This window comes from Rissa tridactyla, chromosome 4, assembly GCF_028500815.1.
Source record: "Rissa tridactyla isolate bRisTri1 chromosome 4, bRisTri1.patW.cur.20221130, whole genome shotgun sequence".
Classification (NCBI taxonomy): Eukaryota; Metazoa; Chordata; class Aves; order Charadriiformes; family Laridae; genus Rissa; species Rissa tridactyla.
This window is the reverse complement of record NC_071469.1, coordinates 71315275-71335233: the sequence shown is the minus strand read 5'-3', so window position 1 is coordinate 71335233 and position 19959 is coordinate 71315275. Positions and strand designations below refer to the sequence as shown.

General features: G+C 42.2%; 1 pseudogene; it reads right to left on the bottom strand.

Annotated features, from left to right (window-relative positions):
• Positions 1–11618: 11618 nt before the first annotated feature.
• LOC128908656 (uncharacterized protein C12orf29 homolog) lies at positions 11619–18267 on the bottom strand (annotated as a pseudogene).
• Between the last annotated feature and the right edge of the window lie 1692 nt (positions 18268–19959).

The window sequence follows — 19959 nt, the reverse complement described above, 5'->3', positions numbered from 1 at the left end:
GATGTCATCTACCTTGACCTTAGCAAGGCTTTTGACACTATCTCCCATAACATCCTCATTAGGAAGCTGAGGAAGTATGGGCTAGACGAGGTGACAGTGAGGTGGATCGAGAGCTGGCTGAGTGACAGAACCCAGAGGGTTGTGATCAGCGGCACAGAGTCCAGTTGGAGGCCTGTAACGAGTGGTGTCCCTCAGGGGTCAATACTTGGACCAATTTTGTTCAGCATATTCATTAATGACCTAGATGAGGGGACAGAGTGTATCCTCAGCAAGTTTGCTGATGATACCAAGCTGGGAGGGGTGGCCGACACTCCAGAGGGCCGTGCTGCCATCCAGCGTGACCTGGACAGGCTGGAGAGCTGGGCAGAGAAGAACCTAATGAGGTTCAACAAAAGCAAGTGTAGGGTCCTGCACCTGGGAAGGAAGAATGCCAAACACCAGTATATGTTAGGGGCGGACGTGCTGGGAAGCAGCTCTGAGGAGAAGGACCTGGGGGTCCTGGTAGACAGGAAATTATCCATGAGCCAGCAGTGTGCCCTTGTCGCCAAGAAGGCCAATGGCATCCTGGGCTGCATAGGGAAGACTGTGGCCAGTAGGTCGAGGGAGGTCATTCTCCCCCTCTACTCTGCACTGGTGAGGCCACAACTGGAGTACTGTGTCCAGTTCTGGGCTCCCCAGTTCAAGAGGGACAGGGAACTACTGGAGCGAGTCCAGCGTAGGGCAACCAAGATGATTATGGGACTGGAGCACCTCCCTTATGAGGAAAGGCTGAAAGAGCTGGGACTCTTTAGCCTGGAGAAGAGAAGGTTGAGGGGGGACCTGATTAATGTTTACAAGTATCTAAAGGGTGGGTTTAAGGAGGACGGAGCCAGGCTCTTTTCAATGGTTCCCAGCGACAGGACAAGGGGCAATGGGCACAAGCTAGAACATAGGAAGTTCCGTTCAAATACACGGAAAAACTTCTTTACAGTGAGGGTGACAGAGCACTGGAACAGGCTGCCCAGGGAGGTTGTGGAGTCCCCTTCTCTGGAGATTTTCAAGACCCGCCTGGATGCAGCCCTGAGGGATGTGGTTTAGGCAATCCTGCTCTAGCAGGGGAGTTGGACTAGATGATCTCTAGAGGTCCCTTCCAACTCTGAAGATTCCGTGATTCCGTGACATACATGATACTGATTTAATGTTCATTGTGTTTTCCAGGTTTGGGGTTGGTTTTTTTTTTTTTGGTAAAGCTGTACTGTCTATAAGGTAAGCTTACTAAACAGAAAAGGGTTCAGTGAGCAAATAAACTGCAAACGTGGATTCTTTAAGACACAAAATATCTTCTCCTAAAGAAAGCAAGTTAGCATATGAAGTTTTAAATGTAAATATACTGGATGTTGCAGGCCTGAGAAAATTACCGCAGAAACCGAAAAGTAGTGGTGTCACTCTTGACTGTGTTGTTGGAGTAAGAACCTCAGAGACTGAAAAAGAACTGGAAGAACTAATAAAACAGAATCTAGAGTTAGAAAATGGAGTTGCTCACATGAGGTGAGAGGCATTTCAAAAGGATCTTTAAAAAGAAGATTAAGAAAATCATTAAGAAAATCTAAATGAGAAAAAAATCGGTGGAAAGAGATAGATAATCTCTATTAGATCAACTGATTCAATAAGGAAAAAAAACAGATGGGAATTTCAAAAATCCTTCGAGTTTGTGATGAGCAAACTTAAAGCTGCTTGGGAGCAACCGTGCATGTTCAGAGAATATGCAGCACTGGTTCATTATTACAAAAAGCCAAATAACATGAAAAACATCTGTGTCCTATTATACAAAATTATAATTACAATTAAAGTTGTTGAAAGTTACTGGAACTGATCGAGGGAGGTCATCCTCCCCCTCTGCTCTGCCTTGGGGAGGCCGCATCTGGAGTGCTGTGTCCAGTTCTGGGCTGCCCGGTTCAAGAAGGACAGGGAACTGCTGGAGAGGGGACAGCAAAGGGCTACCAAGATGATTAGGGGACACAAACACCCCTCTTCTGAAGAAAGGCTGAGGGATTTGGGTCTCTTCAGTCTGGAAAAAAGACGGCTGAGGGGGGATCTTATCAACGCTTATAAACACTTAAAGGGTGGGTGTCAGGAGGATGGGGCCAGGCTCTTTTCAGTGGTGCCCGGGGACAGGACAAGGGGTAACGGGCACAAACTTGAGCATGGGAAGTTCCACCTAAACACGAGGAGGAACTTCTTTCCTGTGAGGGTGGCAGAGCCCTGGCACAGGCTGCCCAGAGAGGTGGTGGAGTCTCCGTCTCTGGAGACATCCCAAACCTGCCTGGATGCGTTCCTGTGCCACCTGCTGTGGGTGACCCTGCTCTGGCAGGGGGTTGGACTGGGTGATCTCCAGAGGTCCCTTCCAACCCCTGCCACCCTGTGATTCTATGAACTGCTAATTTGCGGCTAGGGAGTGTATTCCTAATCAATGTATCCAGTATCACAGAGGATAGCGTGCCGGAGTTACAGAAGCTGTACACATCTTGAGAGAGCAAATTCTTTTTGCCAAAGTTAAGTACTTTTGATTCATGGGAATTAGTTGAAATGGTGTATATGGCTGACATTGATTTAGAATAACTACCCCAGTAATAGTAGAAAATCCAGTCTAGTAATCCAAAAGCACGTGCTTGTTTTACAGTAAGGGATGTTTTTCTGCATTAATGGCCATCTGTTTGTTTTGGCTTGATTCATTTTTTGATGTAGAAAACATAAAGCAATCCCATGAGATTCCGTTGTAGAAGAATTACCTTTCAAAAATCAATACCTCCAGGAAAAGCTTCGTGCATTGCAGAGACAAAGTTTGAAAGAGACATATTTTAGACCCTTGGTAAGGTAATAATGTAACCATATTACCTAGAGGAATCGCCCCTAACAAAAATATCTGATACTCTACGTCATTTAGCTGACTTTACTTCTAATGACAGTGTTCTAGAACAGTCAGCTTTTAGTGTTTTTTTTAGAAAAAACCAAACAACAAAACTACCCCAAAAAAACCCAACAACCCAAAACTTACGGTTTCTGTGTTCTAAAGTTGGAAGCTGAAATATTCAACATCCTAGCATATGTAGAGAAATAAGGGATATGTATTTTTAAATATGTGAGTCTGCAACTGAGAGAATATTTCTATATTCCATATTGATTGAAAATTTGGGATACACAGAGTTTGGGGACATACTGAGTTGCATTTCAGTTAGATGCTTTTATTGTGTTTTGATTCTTACAAGGTTCGTTATGTTGCAAATATTGCATTATTAGATTATCTTAATCTTTCAAGAAATAGATGTAACAGTACATTCTAGGTTTCTATATTTCTTGTTTTGTTGTACTGTCTTCTGCTTTTCTTTCATGCTTCGTTGTATCTTCAACTTGAATCAGAGTACACGTGACCAAACGGAACTGACCAAGTCTGTTCCTACCAGTATCAGTAAACAAAAGTATTTTAATTCCCTTCAAAAGAAATCTATTTCAAACAGGCATGAAATCAAACATCAGACTAATCATAGCATTACCGATGGCAATGAAATAGATGAGGAAGCAGACATACAAACACGCATCATGTATAATGAAGGCCATGAGGCTACTTGTTTATTTTATCACCAAAGTGCTATAATCAATTAATGAAATTCAGTTACCAGGAGCTACACTATTAAATATTTGCACTATCAATCATTTGGATTAGTTATCTTCAGAAACATATTTGTACAAAACCCAGCAGTTACAGCTCTAATCATGAAAATTATATTCATGTATTTACGTAAATGCATAATACAGTTACAGCTTCACGATTTAAAAGACAGGGTTTTGATCTGATGCAGATGTTAGAAAGTCTAAGTTATTATTAGTGAAGTTTTTTGTTTGTTATACTATGCAGGATGACACAGTTAATTTTTACCCTAGCTACTGTCAACTACTTAAATAGAGCAATATTTCAGAAATTACAGGGAAAAAAGGCTTCAGCAGTGCCCAGTATCTCACTTGCCACTAACTTGTCAAATGATTTGTGTGACCTTTTAAAGGAAGCTGACTTAATAAAAACTCCTAAGTGCCTTCATAGCTCTTTCAGTAAACAAGGAGAATGAGTACTACTTCTGGGTACCTTGAAAAGATTGTATATTTCCCTTTTTTTTCACTTGTACCTTGCATGGACTGCTTGTGTATCAGCCCATCTCTTATGCAGTGGTAGGTTTTGGATCAGTAAATTCAGTTTATAAAACTGTTTCATGCAAAGATTGTGAGGAGGCAGCAAATTCAGAATCTTCCTCCCTTTTCAGACACCAAGATCTGACAGATTTTTCTTTAACTCTGCTGTGCTCCAACACAAACCTCCTAACCCTCCAGTTATTTGAGAGAAGAAAGAATAAGCCATTTTTACCTCCAAAACTTGGTCACTATATAGGTTTATGTAGGGCTCTAGGAAGCAAAATCTTCCCATTCCCCACCGTACTGTGGTCTGTACTTCTGTAGAAGGAAAAGGAGGTATTTCATGGACCCAGAACTAGAAACAGCAGCATCTTTAAATTATTACTGCTAGGGAAAACAGTTGCTACAAAGACACATTTGAACACCCTTTAACACCTTTTCTACCTCATAAATGAACGTAGTGAAAGAAAAGTGGTGATATGACAAGCTCTTTTCCCTTTATTTATCACTCTGCAAGGAGCATACATGCCTTGGGAACAGGAGACAATTTCCTCATGCTTTAAAATGTAGCAGAAGCACGGTTGCTAAAAAAGGGGCCTCTTTTCTTGCCTCAAGCTCCCAGCCATTCATTTGTGGTTTCTTTCCCCTCGGACAGTATTAGCATTCAAGCAATTGCTTGGTCTGTCAGATCAGGGAATTGGTCTCCTAGAAAAGGTAAGGAAAAAAAAAGTAGGACTTTGATTTATTTTCCTAATGTTTCAGTTTAGTTCATAAAGTACAGAAAATTTTGAGACTAACTGCAGCTTTCTTGGGTAACACAGAAAACGAAGGAGCTGATACACTGGCTTTGGGGGTGACTATATCACTAGACATTTTGGGGAGCTCAGTATGCAAGAAAATTTAGGGTTCAAGTCACACCAAAATATAGCATGTGTTTTATAAATATAAATTGTAGTGGGAAATAAACGATAAAGATTTGGAGTATCTCAGAATGTTAAGATGAACTGTTTACTTCCTTTTACTTTTTTTTCTTTCCTCTCTATCGGCCAGTAGAAGTGGAAAGAAAGTCCCAGAATTGGAAGAAACCAATTGGTTTGATGAAAAAATTTACAGAGAGAGTCCAAACAGAAAATGCAGATCTGAAAAAAGCTGCAGCTGTGGTTTTTAATGAAAAATTACTTAGTCTTCAACAGGAAAACGGAAGGCTGAAGGTACTGATTTATCTCCAATAACTATATTTAGATAACAGTTTATAAGCAAGTTGGTAGGAAAATGGAGTAGCAAACCTGTTGTTAACATTGGCACAGAAGTATTTTAAAAGCACCAACTATGAAACATGTGGAACAAAAAAGCAAAACTTCATTTTAGCATAACATACTGCGTGATTTATGTAAAGGTACTCTGTATGTTAAGGATATATTTAAATATGTGATGAAATGTTACATTCAATGTGCCAGGTAGCTGTAACTATGATGTGCTTTAAAAATGGATGTCTGAAAATTTCTACTAAGCAATGTTTATGTGAATTAACAGCCTGTTTCATATTTAGCCTGAAACGGAAAAAAAAAAGAAACTTCATTTGGGGGGCCAGCTGAGTATACGTTATGAATCTAAAACCAAAGGATGATTGGGATCTAAAACCAAATCTAAAACCAAAGGATGACTGATGAAAATGAGAGGCTGCATAAAGAACTAAAAAAGGTATGATCATTGTAATGCAACGCTTTCTTTCCATTAGTTACCAGTTGTGGTAAGTATCTTTTTTTTTTATTTTTAAATGGTTGATAGGGAATCGACACTTTTCTAAGCATTTATAGTGCTACAACAGAATTTTTAATTATATGGGGAGAGCAGACATCCAAGGAGCCGCCCACGACAGAATTTGGAAGTTGTGGTACTAGTGATCTTGGATGTACCATTTTCATCTAATTCAGCATGGACCCTATCTCACCATAATTTTAGATAATCCTGTGCTTCACGTGAGGTTAAGTATTCCGTAAACCTTTGTTTTGATTAATCAGTGGAAAGCTGACAGTGGAGAGCACCTAGGAACAGTGAAGAATAACTTGGAAATACCAAATGAGAAGTTAACCGTACAGCTGGAGGGAACCATTAAGAGGTGAAATTTGGCTGAGAGACAATTTGACAGAGCTGACAGCTCTCACTTGTTACAGTTTAATTTATCGCATGAAAGCCTGTACATACAGATGCTTCAAATGGTCTTAAAATCTTTCTAGCTTGTTCCAGAGAGTGAGTTTGCTGTAGGGACTTCCCTCTTCCTTCCAGGTCATTTTTGGGGGATTGACTTTGCCAGGCTAAAGGGGATCTTCATGCCTATTTCCAATACGGCCTCTTACATGCAGTCCCTAACAAGCCTTACAAGTATTACTTCACAAATGGAAGAGCTGTTGAATTTTAAACTCACTTGATGAATTTCAAAACCTTTGAAAAGAGGTATCAAATTTTGGCCTTTACTCCAGAGATGTAGCCCTAGGACTATCCACCTGGATTAGCTTCCATCTTCTCATTTATTAATACATGCGTGGTTTTCTTCCCCAGACATCTTGTACTGGCTGTTCTCAGCATAATGTATCATAGAATCATAGAATCATAGAATCATAGGGTTAGAAGGGACCTCTGGAGATCACCCAGTCCAACCCCACTGCCAGAGCAGGGTCACCTAGACCAGGTTGCACAGGAAGGCATCCAGGCGGGTTTGCAATGTCTCCAGAGACGGAGACTTCACCACCTCTCTGGGCAGCCTGTGCCAGGGCTCTGCCACCCTCACAGGAAAGAAGTTCCTCCTCGTGTTTAGGTGGAACTTCCCATGCTCAAGTTTGTGCCCGTTACCCCTTGTCCTGTCCCCGGGCACCACTGAAAAGAGCCTGGCCCCATCCTCCTGACACCCACCCTTTAAGTGTTTATAAGCGTTGATAAGATCCCCCCTCAGCCGTCTTTTTTCCAGACTGAAAAGACCCAAATCCCTCAGCCTTTCTTCAGAAGAGGGGTGTTTGTGTCCCCTAATCATCTTGGTAGCCCTTTGCTGTCCCCTCTCCAGCAGTTCCCTGTCCTTCTTGAACCGGGGAGACCAGAACTGGACACAGTGCTCCAGATGCGGCCTCCCCAAGGCAGAGCAGAGGGGGAGGATGACCTCCCTCCACCTGCTGGCCACACTCTTCTTGATGCCCCCCAGGATGCCATCGGCCTTCTTGGCCACAAGGGCACATTGCTGGCTCATGGTCATCCTGTTGTCCACCAGGACTCCCAGGCCTCTTTCCACAGAGCTGCTCTCCAGCAGGTCAGCCTCCAGCCTGTCCTGGTGCATGGGGTTATTCCTCCCCAGGTGCAGCACCCTCCACTTGCCCTTGTTGAATTTCATAAAGTTTCTCTCCACCCAACTCTCCAACCTGTCCGCATCTCTCTGTACGGCAGCGCAGCCTTACGGTGTGTCAGCCACCCCCCCCCAGCTTTGTGTCATCAGCAAACTTGCTGAGGGTGCACTCTGTCCCCTCATCCAGGTCATTGATGAATATATTGAAGAGGACTGGACCCAGTACTGACCCCTGGGGAACACCACTTGTCACTGACCTCCAGGTAGACTCTGTGCCCCTAATCACCACCCTCTGAGCTCTGTCTTTCAACCAGTTATCTATCCACCTTACTGTCCATTCATCAAGCCCACTCCTCCTAAGCTTCCCTATGAGGATGCTGTGGGAGACCGTGTCGAACGCCTTGCTTAAGTCAAGGTAGACCACATCTACCGCCGTCCCCTCATCTATCCATCCAGTCATGCCATCATAGAAGGCTATCAGATTAGTCAGACATGATTTCCCCTTGGTGAATCCATGTCGAGTACTTCTGATAGCCTTCTTTTCCTCCACGTGCCTTGAGATGACGCCCAGAATGAGCTGATCCATCATCTTTCCAGGGATGGAGGTGAGGCTGACCGGCCTGTAGTTCCCTGGCTCAAATACGCAAATTTCAATATAGGAAGTCATATATATGACGTAAGCAAATAAATGCGTTCAATAAATAGAACTTTGACTTGAATCCTATAGAACAATTATTTTGTTAATTTTTGCTTGTTTTCCCTTTTCTAAAGTCAGCATTACTAACATGAAGTGTATACCAGCAGCAAAATTAACACAGAAATAAAATCCTTTTGTTATGTGATATTACTCTGGAGCAACACACTTTCCAGTTTTTTTCATGTCTCAAACACTGAAGAAGGGATTTGGTCAAGGTTAACTACGTTTCAGAGAAACAGAGATCGACTGGGGGAGAAAAACAAATCCTTACCATTTTAGGCAGTAATAGAAGAAAAGCCCATCACTAACAGTAGCCTTATGAGAGTTCATAAATTGTCACTGCTTTCAGAAACTGCGTATAGTCTTGTACTTCAAACACTAATTTTTGGCTCCTGCATCTTCTACTGAGAGGCACTTCTAGAGGGTAACCCTCTAGAAGGAGGTCTAGAGGTCCCTCTCTGGTGAGGGACCTATTCTAAGTTACGACTGCAGGTCATTTCTAGTCAACATACACTCACTTGGGTTTTCATTGCAAAATCAAAGGCTTTTCATACTATGCTTAAAAAGGAACTTGGACACCTAGGTATGTAAATAAGCATGTCAGTAGTATTTTTAAAGCACTTCAACGATTTACGCATATCAATTCCCTAAGCATATGTATAAATTATGCTAATGTAGCTATGTGTCTAACTTTCTTTGTAGATCTAACTTTTGAATACTTTTTTCTTCATCCTTCATGAAACATGTAGCAATGATCTGTACTAACTTTACAAAGGCTGTAGATAATTAGCTTTGTGGAAACTGTCAGTAGATAAACATTTGGGATTTTTTCTTTGTGATTACCTAGTACTTGGTTACATCCTTAGTATTACTTTAATCCACTTTTAAATCCTGTATCAAAGAGAACTCCATGTGAACAGCATTATCCATTGATACTATTTTCAAGAGTAAAACTTTCTTAATTTTTCTGTTAAGATTGTGCTTCTCAAACACTTTCCTGAAGTACCAGCTCTGTGAATGATTTAAGACTTAGCAAGCATCAGTCCCATGGGAAAATCAGAGCACTACAGAGCAGCACACTGCTGTGTGACTGAGGAAAAAACCAGAAACTAACCCTCTTGAAATTATTCATATAATGAACAAGATCCTTATATTATGTTATATCCAAATTTCCTGCATCTAATTCAGAGAAACTGTACCTGTTGTATTTCTCAGACTGGCCATCGGTGTACTGCATTCAATCACAGGAACTAGACACCACCACCTAATTTGCAGAAGAACTAAAGAAAAGCCCAGATGACTTGAACTTTTGCTGGTTGTTGATCCCAATTGGGTTTAGACACTTGAACTGTTTTAGCTTTCAGGAATGCAGATTTGCTGTAACAAGATTATTCACGTCGTTGATTTTCATTACCTTAAATTTCATAACAAATTATCATCATTTTTGCAGGACATACTGAAAGGATAAAAATGGCAAGTTGATGACAGAAGTAACTGACCTCCGGACACAGCTGAAAGCCTCGGAGTTGGAAAAACAGCAATTAAAGTTGAGTTGCATGAATCATCCTAGGCAAGATAATGAGAACAATTACGGTTAGCTAGAGCAAGCTGTTTAATGTCTAAACTAATATTTAATGACAAAGTAAATTTCTAGGCATTATGTTCATGAAATTTATTTTGTTGTTAGTGAATCTGCTGTTCATGGGTAAATTTTTAAATTTTTGTGTCTCTAGAGAACATGCTTATTCTCTCATCATTTAGCCTCTTAAGAAAAATGCAAAAAAGGCTGTTGTTGGTGTGTATTTCCTAAGTTCTGGATAAAGGCGGTACTCCTTCATTCTTTTTACTAGGAAGAAACAAAAAGGCTGGGAACTAGAAAACTTTGACTTTTTTCTTCAAAACTTTTTGAAGAAATTGAGGATCTGAAATATAATTACAATGAAGAAGTGAAAAAAAAATACTATCTTAGAAGAGAGATTAAAGCAGCTTTCTGAAGGGTTTGGTGTTCAAGTGGATAGTCCAGGCAACATTTGTGTTGATTGGGCTAGTGTTTAGTATCGTCAGTACCGATACAAAAATAAATTCTGGGGCAGTTACATAATACCGATTTATTTTTCTGTCTTTATCTTGGAATGATACAAGTCTATTAAAGTTGCAAGAGTTCAGCACATACCTAAAAGAGCAGAACTGGACTAGTCAACAGATTATGGTCAGTATTTATATACACCATTTTGTGTATATAATATACTATTTGAGTTTTACCTCTCTCAACTCCTTTGCAATATTATATCTTAGTTCAGAACAATAATTAAGGTAATACGCGGGTGTCAGGTGAAGTTGAAACCTTCGACTTATCCTAAGAGTTGAGAAACTCCTAAAATGTGCTAAGTATACAAAGTTCCAGATCAATAAGAACATGTAATTTGTTCTTGCTATCTCGTGCTATCGTACTTCTTAATTATGGACTCAGGGTCAGCGTGCTGGATGTCTGTTCTTACATCCATGGTTATTTTTACCTCAATTTTAGAAAATCCAAGAACAAAGAAATGAAAATAAAGTTATAGTATTTCAGCCAAACTAATGGTATTTTTGCAGATAAATGATTTTTTTATTTTGTAAAATTTTATATAGCTGGATGTATACTTTTATAGCACAGATAAAATAAAGCTAACTCATACGATCATGCATTCTCACCTTTATTATTTATGTGTCGTCTTACTTAATATGCCCTTGATGAAGTGTCCTAATTGAAATGAAGCCTGAAAATGGGTATTACTAAGCCGAGTCATGTCTCTCTCTAATTACTAAGGATCTCCAAAACAGAACTAGTGTACTTTCTATTATTTACTGTTTTTGTCCCAAAATAGTTGAAGTACCTGTAGAATATGGCTTAATTAGGTTTTCAAGTAATAGGGTAATGCTGCAGCTTACCAGCTAAATAATGCAGTGAAAAGTTTTTCCCCCAAAGAAACTGTTACAACTTTTAGAAAAAGTATCAAATCTCAGGACCAATTCTGGTCCCACCTGAAATACGTCCTTTATTGTCAAGAAACAACTAGATCCTAAATCTGAATCCTACATGTAACAGTGTCATAATAATCATATTTATAGAAGTGCAACCTATGGAACTTTTAAAGTTGATTGCATTAATTAGATAAGCTATTAGGACCAGCCAGTGTTAGACAACATACTTTCTACACTTAATTATAACAGTTCCTAGAAATTAGTTCAAGAGTTAAGGAATTTTAAGGAATCTGCTGAAAGCTAGAGCTCTGCTCTGGATGTCAGATCTCTCATTATATAAAATCAGTCATTTAGGAAAAAAAAATCATACAGTACCTAGGCTGCTGCCTAAGCTATAAGATTATTTGTAAAGAGTTCTGTGGTAGACACAAGTGCGAGGACACAACTTACAAGAGAAAAATCACTTCAAGCATCAAACTTGATGTCTTTGAGTCTGTCAAATCTTTGACCATCCAAGTTTGAAAAATGGTGAAACAAATTCTTCGGTTCAAAGTCACAGTCATATTTAGTTCTAATAAAAGAAGTTACAACAGGCTGAGAATTCAGGTACATCTCTGCAAGTGGCCAGCGTAAACCAAGACGATGGCGATGGAGCTAAAATAAAAAGAAATAATATCAGTTTAGAGATTTTGATATAGTAGCCCAATAGTTCCCAACTTTGGGGGGTGGGGATGTGTGTGCTTTAACTCTAGGACCCTCTGCATTAGGGTGCTTATAACCATTAATCAGTTGTCTGAATAACATGAGTAACAATGAAGCCCAAAAGGCAAACCAGAAACAAGGTGTCATCACAGTTTCAGATATAATATAAACTTGCTAATTAATCAAAAATCGCATTCTTATTAACAATACTTATTCTATAAGCCAACACTACGATAAATGATTTTTTTTAAAAAAGGAATTTTTTAAAGGTATACAGAGAGTCAAGAAAATATTATTTTATGTTCTCAGCTACTTTAAGTTATTAGCATAATGTAGATCATGAAAAAGTGTAATAGGTTGTCATTGTAGTGATTCACTGGCTTGACTAATTCTGCTGTCACCTGATTTGCTAGGAGAACATTTACTACTAAAGAATTTGGAAAACAAGAGAAAAAGTGAATACCTCACCCTACTTCACACATGATGAATTACTAGAGTGCTTTCCACGCGTCCATCTACATATTTACCTTGATTAAACACCCATCATGGCAGTGCCACACAATTCCTTCAACTGCTCTCACTGCAGCCTTCAAACCAAGACAGTATGGTATTTTGTTTCAAAGTAAGCGGACTCTTTTCTTCAAATGCTCCATGGGGTACAGGAAGATGTACAGGTTGCTTCTTGCTTCCTAACCCTATGTTAAAAGAAAAAAAAATAAATCTTCCTGCTAGTTACATGTGATAACTTAAGATTTTTCTCACGTTTGTTGTTATGGCTATCTTAAAAGCAGTCTGTAAAGGTGGCCTTCTATTAGGCACTACAACGTTGTCCTGCCTTTAAGGGAACAGTTAAATATACTTTTAAGTATTAAATGTAGCTGTCTCCTCTTCATGTAACTTTTTATTTATATAAAATAAACATGACACAGAGATTTGTACAGTTGTCTGCTTTGTCCTCGCGGTCACCTCCTCAGTAACCATTCTTCACGCTTCAGATCACAATCAATAGCACAAACATATTAGTTCCTGAAAATCTGGCCTATTTTCTTATGAATATGGATTAATACTTAAGCCAGGCTGTTAACAAATGCATCGCCTCTTCACTGACTTTTCATCTTCACTGATTCTTCACCTAAGAATACAGCTATTAGAATTTTTTGTTGCCATTCCTTCACATTCTGAGAAAATGTTTAGACCAAATACTACTATTTTTCCTTTCCATCCTTGCAAGTTATCCCAGCACAGCTCAGAAGTTAGAACTCACTTGTGCTCATACCTAATTGGTTTTTTCTTATAAGGCTTTTAAAGGGAGAAGCCACGACCAAACTTTAGTTTAAATTATGTTTCCTTAAAAGAAATAAATCATAGTATTTCGTAATTTAAAACTTGCAATTTATGACTAACTTTAGGGATTAAAAAAATAAGGCTGAATAAAATTTTCTACTTTAACAGAATAAACAGTCTCCCAACAGCAAGTAAAAAAAGGTCAAGAAAAGGCACCAACAATCTTAAAAAATATTTTAATATTTTAATAGTAATAATTAAAATAACTTTTCCAGTCAGAATATTTTTTGAAAGCCTAAAGTAAAGCATTTTTATAGTAACTCCCAAAGAATATGCAGGTGGAAAGACATTTAATAGACATAAGTAGATTCACGACAACTCAGCTTTCTGAAGTGAGTATTTTTGGGTGAGCATTCTTTCTCTCCCTTCTAAAAAGGTCACATTACTAGCTTAGAACTTTTTTTTTAAACTTATACAAAGAAAATGCATAGTCTTCACTCAAAAATATCACTAAATCAAAAAGTATTTAAGAACAGACCACACAAACATACCATATGGATTTGCATTAATATTAGTCCCAATAAGCTCCAGTGTTTGTTCTGAAATTTCCGCTAATGGCACCGGACTGACGGTGTTTTAACACCAGCGTTATTTCAGCACCTATGCTATTTTAGCTTCATCATTTACAGATGCGTGCCAGTCATATTGCTTACTATTTTTCTCCACAGGCACCCAACCTACGAGAAAACATTGCATTTTACCAAAGTAAATATCTGAAGTTTTCAAATGAGTACCAGAACTTTGCATGCATTAAAAAAAAGCAACCCACAGTTAACTACAAGCAGAAAAAGTAACAAGAAAAACAGTGCCACAGAGACATGTCAGAGGAGTGCAAACGTGACAACTCTGCCTTTAGCTGAAACCCAGTAACGTCTGTGCAGCAAACTGCAATTATTTTCAATGTGTCAGAAGATCAAAGCCTTTCTGGATAGTGAATGAATGACACTCCAATTGTTTTCTGAATATGTTAACTACTACTTTTAACTCTGGAACTAATTTTAATTCACTTCAAAAATGGACCCCCCTCCCCTCTATTCTGCATCGTAGGCACCTGGCATATACCCGTTTCCAGTGGGCAAAGGATTGCTATTAGACAACTCTATGTCCTTTGCTGGAATCCTGGATGTCTGGAACAGCCCTGAAATCCTCTTCAACGTTCCAAACAAGTTCTAGACATATAAATGTGACGTTTAGTTCAGGAAAACTGTTAGCCAGTTTTACATTTTGATCATCTTTCAGGGCAAGTATTAAAACACCATTGATCTAAACCTTGTTTTACAGACAGTAGTCCCAGTTACGCTGTACGAGCACCAATATCCGGCATGCTCAAACAGTCTACAATTAGGAGGGTTTAAAGAAGCCTAGTAGCCTTTAAGTAGTTTAAAAGTTCAAAACTACCTAAGAATAAAAAATAGCTACCTAAATAGCCAACATTATATTCAAACTAGAGCAAGACAAGTAGAATAGAATAGAATAGACTATTTCAGATGGAAGGAACCTACAATGACCACCTGGTCCAACTGCCTGACAGCTTCAGGGCTGACCAAGATAAAGTGTGTTATTAAGGGCATTGTCCAGATGCCTTTTCAACACTGACAGGCTTGGGGTATTGACCTCTTCCGGAAGCCTGTTCCAGTGTTTGACCACCCTTTCGGTAAAGAAATGCTTCCTGATGTCCCGTCTGAACCTCTCCTGGTGCAGCTCTGAACCATTCCCATGTGTCCTATCACTGGATCCCAGGGAGAAGAGCTTGGCATCTCCCTCTCCATGTCCCCTCCTTAGGAAGCAGCAGAGAATGATGAGGTCACCCCTCAGCCTCCTTCTGTCTAAACTAGACAAACCCAGACTCCTCAGCCGCTCCTCAGAGGACATGCCTTCCAGCTGTATCACCTGCTTTGTTGCCCTCCTCTGGACATACTCAAGGACCTTCCCAGCCTTCTTAAATGGGGGGCCCAGAGCTTCACACAGTGCTCCAGGTGAGGCCACACCGACGCTGAATACAGCGGGACAATCCCCTCTATTGACCAGCTGGTTCGACTCTGTTTGATGCACCCCACGATGTGGTTTGCCCTCTTGGCTGCTAGGGCACACTGCTGACTCCTATTGAGCCTCCTGTCAACCAGCACCCCAGATCCCTTTCTGCAGGGCTGCTCTCCCTATTTATACTTGTGCCTGGTGTTATTCCACCCTAGGTGCAAAATCCGGCATTTCAACTTGTTAAATTTCATCCCATCAATCATTGCCCAATGCTACAATCTATCTGGATCCCTCTGCAAGGCATCTTTGTCCCTCAAGAGAGTCAACAGCACCTCCCAGTTTGGTATCATCAGCAAACTTGCTAACGGTGCATTCAACTCCTGCATCCAGTTCATTGAACAGCACTGGTTCTAGAATTGAACCCTGAGGAACACCGCTGGTGACTGGACACCAGCCAGATGTAGTCCCATTGACTACAACACTTTGAGCTCTGCTACCCAGACAGTTCTTCACCCAGCACACCGTGAACCCACTCATCCCACAGTTGGACAACTTGTCCAGAAGGATGCTGTGACGAACAGTATCAAAAGCCTTACTAAAATCCAGAAAAACTACATCCACTGCCTTCCCTTCATCCATGAGGTGGGTGACCTTATCATAGAAGGATATCAAATTAGTTAGGCAGCACTCTCTTTGTGAACCCTTGTTGACTGTGCCGGATGATTGCATTATTCTTTAAATGCCTTTCAGTAGCATCCAGTATAATCTTCTCCATAATTTTTCCAGGGACTGAGGTTAGACTCACAGGTATGTAGTTCTCTGGGTCTTCTCTCATGCCCTTTTTGCAGACTGAAATAACAGTGGCTAGCTTCCAGTCAGCGGGGACCTCCCCAGACTCCCAAGACCTTTGGTAGATGATTGAGAGGGGTCCTGCCATGACATCCGCTAGCTCCTTCAGTGCTCTTGGGATGAATCCCATCAGGCCCCATGGACTTGTGAACATTAATCTGATACAGCTGATCCCTGACAATTTCAGCATCCACAAATGGAAAGTCACTGTTCCCACAACTCGTGGCCCTCCAACTCAGAGGACTGGGCAGCCCAAGGTCTATCAAGTACTATTAAAGGCTGAAGCAAAAAACGCATTGAATGCCTCTGCTTTTTCTTCATCCCTGATAGACCATCTTCAACAAGTATCAGTCCAATGTTTTCTTTAGACCTCCTCTTGCTATTAACATACTTAAGAAAGACCTCCTTGTTATCTGAAACAAAACTGGCCAGTTTCAACTCTAACTGAGCTTTGGCTTTTCATGTCTTCTCCCTGCATATATGAACCACAGCTCGAGCTCGGTAATCTTCCTGCAAATCCTGACCTTGCTTACAGAGAACAGAAAATTTCCTTTTCTTCTTGAGCTCCATGAGTTCTCTGTTCAGCCAAGCTGGTCTTTTGCCCCAATTGCTTGACTTACGGCACAGTGGAATTGCCTGTTCCTGTGCTTCTAAAAGGTAGTTCTCAAAGACTGACCAGCACTCATGGACTCCTAAGCCCTCAGAAGCAGATTTCCAGCTCCCTGAATAGCTTAAAGTTTGCTTTCCTGAAGTCCAGTCTTATTACACTGAAAATTTTAAATTCAACCATTTCGTGATCACTGTGGCCAAGGCAGCAACCTACCATCACATCCCCCATGAGTCCTTGTCCATTTACAACCAGCAAGTCTAGGAGGGCATCTTTCCTAGTTGGCTCACTGAGCACCCATGACAAGAAGGTTATTTCCTACAAACTTCAAGAACTTCCAAGACTTGATTGTCACAGCAGTATGATATTCCCAGTTGATATCTGGAAAGTTGAAATCTCCCATAAGGACAAGGGCTACCGATCCAGAAATTTCTCCTAATTGCCAATAGAATAACTCATCAGTGCTTACATCCTGGCTGGGTGATCAGTAGTAGACACCCATTACAACATCCCCTTTGTTTTCCATTCCTCTAATCCTTACCCAGAGGCTCTCAACTACATCACCACTAACTGTAAGGGCTGTACAATCAAACCTCTCCCTTATGTACAGCGAAACACCTCCACCTCGCCTGCCCTGTCTAGCCCTCCTGAACAGCCTGTAGCCCTCCAGCTGTAGAACTCATTCCACCAAGTCTCACTAATACAAATGATATCATAGCTCTGGGAGCCGACAAATGCTTCCAGTTCACCCTGCTTGTTTCTCATACTGCGTGCATTGGTGTACAAGCATTTCAGATACGCTCCTGAGCCGTCCATGCTCCCAGGAACAGCGTAAATATTCCCACCAGCACTGCCACCCTCCCACGATGCCTGACAACCCTCGGCTTACCTACGGCAATCCTGTTGGTATCCCCATCCAAGCACTGATTCCGGTTTAAAGCTCTCTCGAAGTAAAGTTAAGAGTGACATTAAAAAAATTGGAGCAAGATCACTGACATATACTGTGTTAGATTAGAGGCATTCTTCCAACCGGACAACTTACATAGCCAAAAGGAAGGGAAGAAATCTCCACTAAACTCTGCAATCTTCCAATGAATACAAGAATCCTTTCAACCTTTTTTTCACGTTGTTTGTTGGGTTTTTGATCCAGCCTGGCCCATAGATAGGATGGCCCCAGAGTTTCCAGGGGGATAAAACCAGCAGTTTACTGAGGTAATCATACTCTGCAGAGCATGGAAATGTGTAAAAGTCATTACTTCCGGGCCAGAAGTCAGAAACGAGTCGGACTGCACCACAAGTGGCACTGCCCCACCTGCAGGAGACATATTGGACCAGAAATGATGGTTCAAGATAGAAAACACAATACAATCCACCAAAACAGCAAAAAAACCCCAAACAGATAAAACATTGTACACAAAACAAAGACCCCCATCTAAACCTTAAAATGGTAAACAAGCTGAAAAAGAGGACTCTCCACAAAAAAAGACCATGCAGAACACAGGGTAACGTAAAAATAACATAACCCAGGAAGCCAGGGCCAACACACCCAGATCCTGTACCTAACAGTAATACCTGGGTTAAACACTCCTGGGGAGAAAGGCTGAGGCCCTCGGAGACGTTGAACTGGCCAGCCATGGCCACCGGGCTTCAGCTCATCATTTCTGTGTCAGATGACCCTGTCCTCCCTGTGAGACCCCTCAGGGCTGCTGTACCCAGCTCCAGGGGAGTGGATACGGCCTCGGCATTATGGGGAGGTGCTTCCTGGGAGCAAGATCTCTAACGGGGACACTGGGAAACCCTCCTCAGGCCTGGATGCCTGAGAAACATCTCTGCACTGCTCCACATCTCACCAAAACCAGGGACAGAGGAAGGCTGCTGTGGTGGCCCCCAAGAGAACCAGCTCACCTGGGCTGTTCTGCAGCCACCAGGTGCCTTTGCTGTCAGGTGGGTCTCAGCGTTGGTCTGCAAACGGCTGTCACCTCCCTGCAGGATGCTCTTCAGCACACAGTACGTCTGCACTGAGTCTTCCTGGGGATGAAGTCCCAAAGGGAGGAACGGGGTTTGCTTGGCCCCCATTCCCAGGGTGCCACAAGAGAGAGCTGCCACCGCCAAATCAGCTGTGTGACGTGGACACCACACGCGAGCTGCAGACATGGGTCAGGACAGCTTTGGGGGGCAGGCAAGCCATTCTGTGGTGCCCCTGGCGCTGGCAGAAAGCAGAGCTGGAGACAATGGGGGGCAGCCCAGGGCAGCCAACGGCAGGGTGCAGCGCCCGCACAAACACCCAGCTCCTTGAGCCTCAGCCCCGCGGCTGCAGCTCGGGGCTGGCACTGGCTGGGGCTTCGCTGGGAAAAAACAGGCGGGGGTGACCCTGACACCCCGCACATGTACCTCGTCCCATGATCTGGGAATATGTCCCTCTGCCCATCGTCGCCATGGGGTGCAGAACGAAGCGCTGCTGGCCCTGGCGTGGTCCTGAGCCATGTCTCAACAGATGACTCTTTAACCAGCAGGCCTGAAAAGAGGGAAAATTGCCCAGAATTAAGCTGTGCTCAAGTTTTTGCAGGCAGTGGGCTTTTTTATGCTGCCTGGCGGTGCCGCTCTGGAGGAGCGCTCAAGACCCAGGGCGGCTGCCTGTACCTGCGAGCAGGCAATGGAGTGTGCGCAGCGGGAGCCAGCAGTGGTTTGTGTGGCCGTTGGACGGCTTTGGGCTCTAAATGTGCCCAACCTAGTACGCCTGGTCCCTTTCTCCTTACAGGTTGTATTTAGAGCTTAAATGGTATTATTTTAAAAAGCAAAACCAACAAGCAAACAGACAAAAAAACAGCTGGCCGATTCCCCCCCCGCCCCAAGATGGGCTTTTCCCCCACAGTCCCGGCCACTCTGCAGGGCGACGTTCATCACCAATATTAGGCAGCAGGACTGAACCCAGGGAAGGGCTTTTGCAGGCAGCGCATTCCTTGAGGCGCCTGGTAATGCTGCTGCTGGGGGGTGCTCAAGAAATGGAGTCAGTTGCCCGTAGTTGCTATCTGTGGTCCCTCCTCATCGCTCTCTGTCTGGCTCCCTGCCCCCATCTTTTAACTCCTCCCGGCCTGTCTCTAGCCCATCACTATTTTTTCCTTTCTCTTTCTTTCTCTGGCCGGCTCCCTGATCTTCTGTTTTTCATCCCTCCCTCCCTGCCATACAGCCTGGTTTTCTCTTTGCTATTTTTGTCTTTCTCTACATCTCTCTCTCCCACTCCCTGCCCTTCTCTCTTTTCTATCGCTCTGTCCACTTGCCTGGCCTCATCTTCCTCGCTGTCCTGCAGCCTGTCCCCTTTCCTGCCTG